The sequence below is a fragment of the Vidua macroura genome, chromosome 7, assembly GCF_024509145.1.
Source record: "Vidua macroura isolate BioBank_ID:100142 chromosome 7, ASM2450914v1, whole genome shotgun sequence".
Classification (NCBI taxonomy): Eukaryota; Metazoa; Chordata; class Aves; order Passeriformes; family Viduidae; genus Vidua; species Vidua macroura.
Genome location: NC_071577.1, coordinates 22,854,036 through 22,867,434, shown reverse-complemented (window position 1 = coordinate 22,867,434; position 13,399 = coordinate 22,854,036). Strand labels below are relative to the sequence as shown.

At 39.3% G+C, this 13,399-nt stretch overlaps 1 long non-coding RNA gene across 1 annotated transcript in view; it reads right to left on the bottom strand.

Annotated features, from left to right (window-relative positions):
• Positions 1-12,696, bottom strand: part of LOC128810063 (uncharacterized) — a 38,298-nt gene extending 25,602 nt beyond the window's left edge. The window contains exons 1-2 of the long non-coding RNA XR_008437927.1: positions 12,679-12,696; positions 12,372-12,461 (exon numbers count right to left, since the gene is read on the bottom strand). This is a non-coding gene — a long non-coding RNA (uncharacterized LOC128810063). The remainder of the gene's footprint in view (positions 1-12,371; positions 12,462-12,678) is intronic.
• Positions 12,697-13,399: the final 703 nt, after the last annotated feature.

Genomic DNA, 13,399 nt, shown 5'->3' with positions numbered 1-13,399 from the left:
TTCAAAAAGTCAAAAACAGGAGTAAGAGGAGAGGCTAATGCCTTGTCAGCCCTCTTTTCAGAAAGGGAGAGCAGCAACAGCCACGAGATTGAGTATGATAGATAAAATTGAAAGTTGGACCACATATACATCAAAAACACAACCAAACAAATCCACAAACCCCTGCTTCTACATTCTTGTTCATCAAGAGAAATTAATAGAAATCTTCTAAGTTATTTCTCTTTGCCACTTCTACAAGCTGTTTCATTAAATCAGCTGAAGGTTCCTGTTGTAGGCTATACCTGATGGATTGGTCAAGAGAGAAGTCAATATTTTTCCTTACATGTAATTTTTCTCTTGTTCCGTACTTAATAATCAAAACCAATTAATTATACCCAAATATAATTTATGTGGCAAAGTCACAGAATATCCTGAGTTAGAAGAGACCAACAATGATCATCAAGTTCAACTTCCAGTTCTGCACATCCCAAAAATCATACTATGTACCTGAAAGAATTGTCCAACTGTCAGGCTTAGTGCTGTGACCACTTCCCTGGGGAGCCTATTCCAGTGTTCATCCATGCTCTGTGTGGAAAGTCTTGTTCTAATATCCAACCTAAACCTCCCCTGACCATTCCCTTAGGTCCTAGTATTGGTTACCAGGGAGAGATCAGCTCCTGCTCGGGTACTTGCCCTCATGAGGAAGCTAAAGACTGCAACGAAGTCTCTCCCCTGTCCAAGCTGAAAAACCAAGTAACTTCAGCTTCTTCTCGTCCAACTTCCCCTTGAGACCATTCACCATCCTCACAGCCCTCTTTTGGGCACCCTCTAATAGCTTTATATTGTTCTTATATCGTGGCACCCAGAACCCCATTCAATATTCAAGGTGAGGCCACACCAGAGCGGAGCAGGACAATCCCCTCCCTTGCCCAGCTGGAAATGCAGTGCTTGATGCACCCCAGGACAGGGTTGGCCCTTTTGGTTGCTGTTATGGTTTGGTGCTGGCACAACGCTCAATCGAATTTTGAGCAAGTAATAAAATGATGATAAAATAAAGTTGCCAAGGCACTGCCAACTCATATTCCACTTGCCACTGACCAGGATCCCCAGGTCCCATTCCATGAGGCTGCTGTACAACCCCTGTTCCCCAGCCTGCAATGTACGCACAGGGTTGCCCCATCCCAGGTCCAGCACTACAGAATCGAGCACTCAGCCCTGTTAAACTTCATTAAGGCTGGTGGTTTCCCATCTCTCCACTTGGTCAAGAATTCTTGGCAAGGCCTCTCTGCCCTCAAGGGAGTCAACAGCTTGTCCTAATTTAGTGTCATCAGCAAATTTAATGTACCTTTGAGTCCTGCATCCAAGTCAACATTTAACAAGGGAGGAAATAATGCATTAAACAAAGTCCTGACAATTACACAGACATGAAAGACTACTGATTTGAGTTCAAATTAAGTTCTCTTCCTGGGAAAGGTAATGTCAGTGCAACCTTTCCCCTCCAGATGCTCTAGACAATGTGTCAGGATCAGTTCTCTTGCCTCAGACTTCCCTCTTCTCTACCAACAGCCAAAAGACAGGCCAGCTGATGTCAGCTGTAATATGGATACAAGATTATTTGGACTTGGATTAAGACCAGCAACATGGTATATGAAATAAACTGAACAGATGGTAAGAACATTCCGCTTTGATATTCTTTTTTATCCTGGTCACTTTTCTGCATCAGATTTGTTTGAAATATGCTGATTACACAAACCCTGAAAATAAGCCTTATACTCCTCAGAAAAACCATACACACACTATGCAATCTAATATTGCAACAGCAAATATATAAACAGGCAAACCCCTAGCTGGTATTACTATGAATTGTTGCTAATAAATCCAGCTTGTTTGAATAAGTCATGCAGTGGAACTGCAAGTACTACAGTCTCTGGTGTTGGATGTGAACTGGCTAGAGGAGGAGGAATTTCCCATACACAAAATTCTTCACAAGATTTCCTAAATTTACACTATTTATAAGCATTATCTACACTGCATATTGGCTTCTAAAGCCCTATTCTATGAACAAGCAGAATTTACATGTAAAAGTCCAAATGAAAGTTATGAAATCACCTTCCACAGCTACAAGCCTATCTGGGCTACCCATTGCACAGTGTTTTAAACAAATTCTAAATAAACAATTTATCTTGATTTCTAATCTGAAATATATTCAGAAAAAGCATGATATACTCTTTATTCTCAATTACATTGAAATTCTATTTCTCTTTGTAAGTTTTACTACATACAGTTCCTATAAAGTTTCAAAAAGTTCAATAATGAAATTTCTTCACATCATCCCTTCCACAACAAAAAAAACTAAACTCCCATGCTTTTAGCAGAGCTGTAAATAAAGAAATGGCATCATATTCTGTATTTTTGCAAAGCTCTTCACGTAAGTAGAATCCTTGTAGCCTGTTCTTAGAGTGTATGAAATGTGCACAGTCTTTAGAAATGCAGATAATCAAAAAAAGAGCCACTAGGGAAACAAAGTGATAACATTAGCTAATGCCACACAGTAATGTTTATTTAACAAATCTGTGTTGCATGCCTGACATTTCCCCTGGCATCAATTTATTTTGTTTTGCTTCTCTCTGATAGTAGCACAAATGCATTTAAAATGTAAACTTATTTTACACCTACCAAAGTGTATACACAATAAAATAAAAACATACACATCTTTTTTAATATCTTATGGGAATACATACTGGAGATGTGCAGAAAGCCCAGCTGCCAAAGTAAACGATCTAGATTATGGAAAATGTTCATTTTTAGCTTTCCCAATAGCTACTAAAACTGCATTGTACAGTGGTACATCACTGCATTATGTTATTTATAAAGTGCCACAATGTGACAAAATGATGCTATCCATCAGGATCCAATCTTAACTGAAAGTGGCAGGGGAAGTGGTGTGGATGGAAAGATGTCTTCACAGACCATTCAAACTGGCAGTTTGGAATAGTTACAAATGGCAATTTTTAGAAGTTTGATTTAATGGTCATTTGTAAAAGCGTACACAAACAATTCAATGAACAAAATTAGAAAAAAAAAAAAAAGTTCCTACTTTCAAGCTTCTCTGTAATCAAGCCATCTCTTTCTCCACTTTCCTTCCAGACAAAGTTCATGCTGTTTCATTCATCCACTCACTTCATTAGAGCCCTAGATTTGTCAGCGTTTCTTTTCAGGATCAGTACCTTTCTTGATTTAGAAAGCCAGGCCAGCCAGTTGTCTCAAAAAAATCGTATTTATTTTCCCTTTTCCTTAATATCCAACAGTCTTTGCTGCCTCACTGGACTTTTTTTGAACACTGACAACCCCAATTTTATGTCTTCTCTTCTAAAATATTCAAGTTATATCAGATAACACCAAGGATGACACCAGACAACATACCAGGCAGCATGACATCCTCTCTCTTGTGTGTACCCATAATTTACTTCTGCAGTTAACATTTTTTTTTTCTTTTTAAATGGGAGATAAAATGTCATTAAATTCAAAGTAATGGGGAAGAATAATCCTGAGGCATACATATAGAATGATTGGGCAGCAGTTAGATTCTACCACAACAAAAACACCAGTTCAATTCTCAGAGGTCTAAAAAAATAAAAATAAAAAAGTATTAAAAACTGAAGAAAAAAACCAAGGGAAAACAACCAAACAAAAAAGTAAAAATATTACATGATTTTGTAAATCCAAGTATTCACAAACCTTTTATTTTAAATGCAGCTAAGATTATCTCATTAAAGAGCCAAGAGGAATACAGAAAACGTTCAGAAGGGAGACAGTTCAACTCTTCAACTGCTCTCTTTCCCAGCACAGTTTCACCCATATTTATACAGTAACAATTGCTGAAGTAAAGCACATCACCTGCTCACTACTTGTTGTTTATAAACATCTGGCAAACATACCAAAAGCATGTTTAAAAAGACACAAAGAACTTTCTCCACACAGAGAACTGCAACTCTTTGCCTGAGAGGGGGTGGAATTCAGGAGTATAAGTGGGACTAAATAGCTGCCAATAGTTCATAGTCCAGTTATAACTAATTAAGAATAGACAAGGTGTAGCCCGCTGAAAGAAGGTCTCTAATGACAGACTGGTTACAAAAGGAGACTCAGCATTTTGGGAATGAGGTGAGGAGAAACCCTTACTCTCAAAGTAGCTGTTCCTAAAAGCAACAGGTACTCCTCTTTTCAATTTGTTTCATCTCATCTCTTCAGCGCTCCATTGTGCTTTCTCCATCTCTCCATCTCTCTCCAGAACCAGTCAGCTTGCATTTCTACCTCTGACAATCATTAACAGTTTTCCAGATGCAGTAGTTTGGGGCAGAAGTTTTCATAGGATAGAGGATACATCAAAATTATTCTTTGACCCAAAGGAATTTTAACTCATCTGCATGGGCCTGTACCTCCAGTTATAAGCCAAAGTACTGAAAATTAAAGTAAGCTGACTGGAAAACTAGATTTAACAAGGAACTGTACACATCAAGGTAGTTTTGACTAGATATGAAATTAGTACTACAAGGTTTATGGGTTTTTTAAACTATCCTTAAGAAAATGGGCCTAGCTATAGAACCTATTTTATAACATAGAAGTCTTACTGTTGTTATTTCCACAGCAGAATCTGGATGATTATGCTAGGATATGCTGCCATATGGTCATATTTGCTCAGTTCCTCAACTCCATCTATTTTCTTCTCCCTTACGAGGGCAGCCTGTGTAGCACAAAAAAAAAAAAAAAACAAAAAAAAAAAAACAAAAAAAAAAAAAAACAAAAAAAAAAAACAAAAAAAAAAAACAATAAAAAACTCAAAAAACAAAACAACCCCCCACACACAAAAAAGAAAACCCAAACAACAAAAACAAACAAACCCAACAACAACAAAACCAAACCTACAAACCATTACATGAAAAGATATTAGTCTAGGTATAATGCATGACCTAAAGATTTGTTGGCCTATATAAAAATATCACTGTTTACTTATTTGAGTGATAGCTCCTCTACATGGCAGGAAAACGAAAAGAAAATGAATACTTGCTCAAAGACATACCATGCTTTGCATTACAATAATGAAAAAGTCTGCATATAACAGTCACAGGTAAATGCCATTAAATGTACTAACAGCACACTGATACATTTGGTACACTGCTATGCTCTGTTAGTATGTACACAGGACATAGGTTATACTTCAGAATATGTCCTGCTGGGTACCAAGAGTCTAATACCTGAACATGTTCAGGGAATTAATTTTGAGTCTGCCATCTTAAAAATAGTTTAATGTTCAGTGGAAAGTAAATAACTGAAAGCACACCTCCTTCTCTGACTTCAGTGTACCACACCAGCATGATTTGTTTCCATCTATCACCAGGACTAGCAGTAAATGAACTGGCAGATATCTTAATTTTTAAGTAGAAGACACCTCAGTGCAGGCACCAACTTTTCTGGTGCTCTTTTTCACAGTTGCACATACTCCTGCTCTCTATTACATCTGCAGAAAACTCTAGTCTTTTTTGGTTAGCAGAGGAAAACTGAAAATCTTCCACAAAAAATTGTAATCACTCTATTTATTCCACCTTCATCAACTTGACATGATGAGCCTTTATTGTTCTTCCTTCTAAAGACGTTTTTCCAGCACAAACACCAGACAACGCAGAAATGTTTAGGCCAGACTAATGTGTTACTGGCTGTAGACTACAGTGTTTTATTTCCTTTCTTCAGTGCCAGTGCTGTTTATCCTCATACAGCATCACTCTAGACCTTTCTCTGCCACCAGTGTTTTTCCTAACCTGTCAGTTGCCCTTGTCTAGATCTGTCATTGCCTCTATCCCAAGCTCTAGAACTTGGACAGTAGTAGTCAAGATTTCCTACCTGAAGTCCACAATGTAATCACTATATGATTATGCAAGTGTCAGCTGAGGGCAAGGTACAAAAGCCCTCTACTACTCTTTGAAGCCTCACTTTTTCTTGGGTGTCTATACATAAAGAATCTCCTAGGCATAATATCACAGAAAAAGCTAAGTTGGAAGGGACCCATCAGGATCATCAAGCCCAACTCTTAACCCTGCACAGAACACTCCCCAAGAGTCACACCCTCTGCCTGAGAGCATTGTCCAAAGGTTTCTTGAACTCTGTCAGGCTTGGTGCTGTGACCACTTCCATGGGGAACCTGCCCCAGTGCCCAGCCGCCCCCTGGGTGAAGAACCTTTTCTTGATATCCAGCATAAACCTCCCCTGACACAGGTTCATGCTATTCCCTCAGGTCCTGTCACTGGCTACAAGAGTGATCACCACTTGTCCCTTCAGCTTCCCTCATGAGGTCTGCAATGAGGTCTCCCTTTCTCCAGGTTGACCTCAGCTGCTCCTCGTAAGGCTTCCCCTCCAGATCCTTCACCCATTTTCATGGTCCTCCTTTGGACATTGTAATTCAGATGCATAAGTTTAGTTTTGACTTTTTATTACTCAACACCAGAAAAAAAAAAAAAAACAAAATGAACCCAAGAAAATCTCAAAAAAACAAAAGCAAACAAACAGCAAACACAACCCACTCAGACTGAGGGTTGTTTCCCTGCCCTGCTCATATCAAAGATACTAGAATGTGTTACAAATAATAAAATTGAGGCAGCAGTCCAATACATAGGAAAGCAGTAATATGCTGGGATTCACTGAGAACTCTTGCTGACACACTTGATTGAGATAATCAATTTACTCATTGCTCTTCCCACTACCCACAAATAATATATAGTATAATGAGAGATGAAAATCTGTTTGAGACTAATTAGAGATAAAGAAGTGCTTTGCACAGATTCTCCTTCACCAGTCGGTTTCCACTAATATTCACTAATAAAAGCCTGTTTGAGGAGCTTGCATTCAGTTAGATTGGAGGAGACAAGAAACAGCACAACTACGTCTGTAATTAATTTCATTAGAAAAAATCTGTGTCAGTACTGTCCAGGAACTCTGTAGGTTTTATTATTTCCTTTACTCCATGCATATTTATTTTATGCAGTGCACATACCTGACAGCTTTTTCTGCAGCAAAACTGGGGTTCTTTTGGCCATGAAGACGAAGTCTGAACTGGAGTCCTGTCAATGTACAAACGTGCATATATTCACGTGGATCCTTGAGGACAGTACTACCTCTGTCTTTCATTTGTCATCAATGTAAACATACCATCCACCTATCAAAAGTTTTGAACAACTACACTATGACAGGTCAGTTAATGTATCAACATCTCTCTCACAAACACTGTTTCTGTTGGCATAGTACTGATTCACCTCAAGAGTCATCAAATTATTTTGGCACCCTTTCTCAGTCCCTCCTGTTCCTTATTACATCACTGCCCAGAAGGAAATTCAGAGAACTATATTTTCTATGAAAAATATTTTAATTCAAGTTGTAGGGAAAACAACATAGCCCTGGCCATTTGTCAGAAGATCTAAGGTAACATACATTTAAGCATGAATGGCAAATCCTTCCCAAACAAAGTATTATCATGTAGAACCTAGAAGCTATTTGCTAAATATGACAAAATACAAGTAATTAGATTGTACACAAACATTTTAGATATGAAAAGTAACCATAAAAATACCTACCTACTCAAAAAAAAGGACCCACCACCCCTCAAAAAAAAATCAAACACAAACAAACAAAAACATACTTTGTGTTTCTTAATGCCCAAGAACCATTTCAACCCATGGTCTTGTCCCTTGCTCAGATCCTCTCCATCACCTGATGACTTTTTGCCATCTTCCTGTGCTCTTTCTGGTGGGATTTTTCATTACTGATCTCCACTTAAAATTACTCTATCTTCTAAGTACCATCTTGGTTCCACCCACACAGAATAGACAAGTGATTTGTTCCTCCTCCTTCCTCCCACACCAGTGAGAAAACAAACCTGAGGTCAGGACTGATTGTTTATTTTGCCTCAGAATCTGCATCCACAGGCAGAATACTCATCTCCCTTTGTACCAATTAGACTTCCACAAGCTACACTGATGTAAAGTCCCTACTTTAATGAAATAATCTTAAATATGGGTGTACCTTGAATGTCCTCTGGCAGAAAGGCACCAAAAGAAGAGATTGTCTGAGATGATGTTGTGCTGTCTGTGAAGACTATTACATGTCCAGATAGAGCAGGAATAGAACAAGAGAAACTCTTCACCAAACCTACTGCTAGAGCCAAACATTTTAAACTCACATCATGATTCCTGGGGAACAGAAATTCTTTGCACAAATACTGTACAGAGGTACAATTTGTGGACAGGTCATTTTGTTTGTTCAAAAAAGAAAAAAAATGGAATTACTGAGTTGATTTGATACTTTGAGCCCGTATGCAAATTATACATTTTTAAAAATAATCACCTGCATTATGAAGTTTGTGACATCATGAAAAATTCTATAATGTACTTTCTAAACTGTCCCAGTTATATATGTGAAAAGAAACTATAAAAATCAGAATGAATGAACAATTCTTAAATTAGTACAAGGGCAGAGCAACAGCTTTTTTCAAAAATGCCTTTTATGCTGAACATGTTTGCAGTTTTCAAATCTATGGGTGTAGCTGTCAACATGTATATTCACTTTTAGAATATCATCCTGGCTTAATGAGGTCTCCTGGAATGATTTATTTTAATAAAAAGTTAACATGCTTACATATGTGGTTTCCACCTTTCTACTTTTTTTAAATATCTAAGCTACTCTTCAGTGGAGACACCACAGCAAAGTTTAAAAGTAAACTTCACAGCACATTCAAATACTTCAACACTTCAAAGTCAGCTTCCAATAAAACTTTCAAGTAACAATTGTCAAAGCTTACGCCTAACAAGCATAGATCCGTATCTTCAGCCAGAAATCTAAGCCAGAATAGAGTCACAAGACAGCTGCATTTTAATTACAATTACATACCATCACACCAAATGATGCCAAATGAGTGAATAGAAGACTTCTTACTAGTCTCTTCATCTTTGCTCAGGCCTTGCAATTGTAATCCATATACACCTCATTTCTGTCTCACCATCTTTCCACCTATCTCCAGTTTATATTGTTTCTGTTAGGCAGAGCATAATATGTTCAGGTTCAGATAATCCACACAACCCCCTCAGAACAAAACCTCCCTGATAACATCAGGCTGCCAAGTGAGGATTGAGAATTATCCAGTAAAAATACCAGTGCTTCACTAATTCAGAATTGCTCCATGAGACTCCACAAGTCACTGACAGAGTGGATTTCAGGTTCATACACATCCCTTCAGGAATATCTCAATTATGGGTCAAACAGATTAAGACTCCTCCCCCGCCCCAAGCAGCTGAAGTAGTTGTTATTCGCTAATGTACTCTGTTTAATATTCTCATTCATTTTTCTCCTTTTCAGGGTTCAAACTGCTACCAATCATTTGGTTAAATAGCCATAGCTCTCTAGCTTTAACTTGGAGACTGATTTCTCCAGATCCATCATCACTGTTCGCTTCTTTGGGAGATCCCTATTTGTTTAGTTTTTCTTCTCTTGTACTTCCCACAACCACTCTGATCTACTATAAAGGCAAATCATTCCACTATAAAGATGGTTAATTACCTCAAAATGGATTTTTTTTTGGTCTGTATAACCTAACATAGCAGAATTTCTCCACTATCACGCTTATTTGTGAAGAGCCTGTATTAGATCAAATATACATTTCTCCTACTGTTACAACTTTGAAAACATACTGAATAGTACACGTGTTAATCCATCAAATATCATGCTTTCAGCACTAGATTCAGCAACTACAGAACCAATGCTGCTTCCAGATTACATCAAAAATTTGTTCAGAGAACCAAAACACCTCTTTTCCAATGAAAAATATCTAGGAAGATAAATGACAAAAAATACTTGAAAAATTAATTTCTACAGCTAATAAAAATATATTTAGAAAGAATTACATACACAAGAAAACAAAAGATGAAAGCTGAGAAGAACATCAATAGTTAATGTTCTTGCAACTCCTTGGATAAATGTAATGGCAAAAGCATATTCATTCTTCCCTGTGTTTCTAAATCCATACTGAGTGATATGGCCTTATTTCAAGTGGAAGTAAAAGCAGAAGTGGAGCACAGATTCCTGCAGACAAATAAGCATTTCACTTCACCACAGAACCATCTAGAATTTGTTTGTTGCAAACTCCCATTATCTTAACCAAGGGGTAATGCAATTGAGCTGTACCTCTTTTCCATGGGAAAACACTTTTAAGCCCCACCTGTACTGCCGGTACTCTGAATCAGCTTGTTTTATTTCTAGCAAAGCAACAGAAACAATTAGATCATTCCTTTACACTGATGAGGAATAGAGAACTTTTTTCTTTAAAAGTGTCACACATCTTACACTTTCACAAAGCCAAGGCCACCTCAAATATAGATTCCTACTGCAAATTCTTTCCTTATGGGATGCTCAGAGCCATCATGAGGGAGGTTTGGTTTGGGTTTTTGAGTGCTTCTTTTTCTTATGCACACACAATGCCAGATAATAAGTATAAAGAGCAACATCAATATGCAAGAGAAAAACATTCTTAATTTTTAGTTCAACTTCATATACTGCTCTACATTTACTTCAAAAATAGAGATGGATATTGTTCAGTCACAGTGAACTCAGTGACCATAGTCCATCATTAAATATAATATCAGCTACAATTTCCACTTCAGTACCAATTGAAGTATCACCTTATTACACTTTGTAAATTTCCACAAGCCCTCCAAGTTATTTTTGACATCTTTGACTCTGATCCTGCCAACACTTACACACATTATCTTAAGCTTACAGAAATCTGTAGCATTATGCACAGCACACAAAGATGTATATGCATAATTTAAAAAATGAAGCCTTCCAATTGTTTAATACAGAAGCAAACCCCTCCAGACGTGATGTGTACAGGTGAGGAAAAAACACTCCAATAGCATATCTATTGTTGTTCCAAGTGTTAGCATCTCTTAAAATTCTCTCAGTACCCTTCCATCCTCCTACACATATCACCTCCTTTACATTCTCCTTAAATGCCTAAAAATAACTAGCTATGCATATGGTCTGAGCACCACAGCCCTATACCATATAGCTGGGGAAGAAATATTTTAGTTTGCATAGCTGACCTCACATCCATCATCAGAAGATATTTTTCCATAAGTTATTTCCCAGAACGTGAACATTTAGCACAGGCTGCAGATTTGGCAATTGCAAAGTTCCACACTATTTAGCAGAACAAGCCTTTTTATTAAAAAATTACCACATCAAACTAAAAATTAACAACAAAATAAAACAAACTCACAAACTGTGAAAGCTTTATGTGTTTTTTCTCCCACATTGTAAAGGGATTTAAAATTATATATTTCATTTCCCTCAGTTTAAGGACTTTTTTCATTTTAGAAAGTTTTCACTGACATTAAAAACCAGTCCAAACTCATAAGCTCACACAGCAACATAGCATTCTATGCCATATTCAGGAATGGGGAACTAAGCACTCATTCTTTGCTCAGCTTCAATCACAAGGAGAAAAGCAGGAAGCCCCTCGGTCAATGTGCTCGCAACATTTTTCTAGCAACGATCTTACTCTAGCTAATTATTTTTCATCTGCTCCTCCCCTGTCCCCAAGCAGGTGACTGGTACAGTAGAAGGGGAAGCTGAATTATCTTTGTCAAAAGTGGTGTTTTCAGTTAGCTCAGAGCAAGGACATCCGAGTACAATGCTTCTCCAGGAGCACTGCAGAAATGCTTCCCAAAGACTGCCTTCTACTAAGGAAGTTCCCAGGTCACAGACTTAATTTCTCACCATCAAAGAGGCACACCTTCTATGTTACCCAAAGAACAATCATTTTTACTTCAACTTATCGCCCCCAGTGAGCTCCTAGCCACGCAAGCTCAGTGGGTACAGCAATGCAAACACTATTGTTGGGTCTGCTACAGTTCTGCTGCCTTCTACAGCAAGGGCTAGAAACACAAATTGCACTTCATGGAAATAAGGCCTAATTACTGCTACACAGAGCTTAGCACTTAAGAATAAAGAAACCCTACTTCATAAAAAGAAGAGAAAAACAAAAAGGGGCAACACAACAGAGGCATAACAACCCCCACTCATTATTTTCTCCTCCCACCCCAAAGCCACAGTCTTAAAAAAAAAAAATAAAATAAACAATTTCACTCATTTTTCATAGCAGCCTCAACCCAGCACACACCTACTGTTCAAGCCCTGATTGCACATATTTTAAGGGCAACTCAATAACTCTGACAGTTTCTAGCTGGTGGGGCTCATCAGCATCACTGAGGGGCAACTGCTGGTGTTGCAGGAGGCTGGGCTGCTCCCATGCCCTTTGTGCAGGCTCTCCAGGAGAAGCTCGGGCAGGTCCTCACCTTCCTTCATGCCTTGTCCACAGTACCTCACTCCTGTGGTGTGCCTGGGGCCATCAGCTGTGGGCTTTTGTGGCACTGTACCAGGCAGAGCTGGAAGGAGAAGGAGAGAACAGAGAACTTGGGCTCTCCCTGCTGCAGAGTGCTGAGTTATGCTGCCCACCCTGCTGGAATGGCAGCTCACAGCTCACCCCAAAGCCTCCCTCACGCCCCCGGCACGCTTCAGCTCCGAGTGTGTGGCCAGGTCTCAATACCTCCTGAACCCTCTCACAGAGGTGCTACAAACCAACTCACTCCCCACTGCACGTACCAGCAGATGCCAAAAGCTGTGCCATGTCAGCACCCTTGGCTGGCATCAGCTCCCCACAGCCACAGCTACTGCCTTGAGGGCTTGCTTCTCTCAGGAACATGGAAGGCAAGAAGCCTGGCCTCAGGCTGCTCCAGCTACTCCCTTAAGGGGCAGTAAAGTCATTTGTTTTCTTTCCCCCATGGAAAGGAGGACAGGCCCACCTCCTGAGCCAGCCCTCAGGTTCAACAGCACCAGGCTGCTCCCCCGTCCCAGAGGGCTCCAGGGAGTCCCTGCTCCCCAACCCCCAGACAGGCCTGGCTGCTGCACGGGCACGGCTGCGAGGGGCCCTGCCACCTGCACGCCTCAGAAACACAGGGGCAGGGCAAGCCCTCCCTCAGGAACTTTGCCTGGCGCTGGCCACGCTGCCCAGTGGCACCCTGTGGCATTAATGCCCCTGTACCTCCCTTCCTGAGGAAGCCCTGGGGCGCCTCACATGCCTAAATCCAACATTGAGTAAATGTTGTAGGAACTGCATCTTGATGGAGTTTTAATTGTAAAGTTTTGGGGAATCATCTGTATTATCAGTGTTCATCACATCAAGTTCTATTTTGAAAATACGACTCACTAGTTGATAAGAGTTTTCCCAAATTGCTTAAAAGATTAATAAAATAATCAACTTAGCAGAGGGGAAGAAAAACCACAAACTATTCCTGTAAGGAAATCACTTTATTGCCTATACATG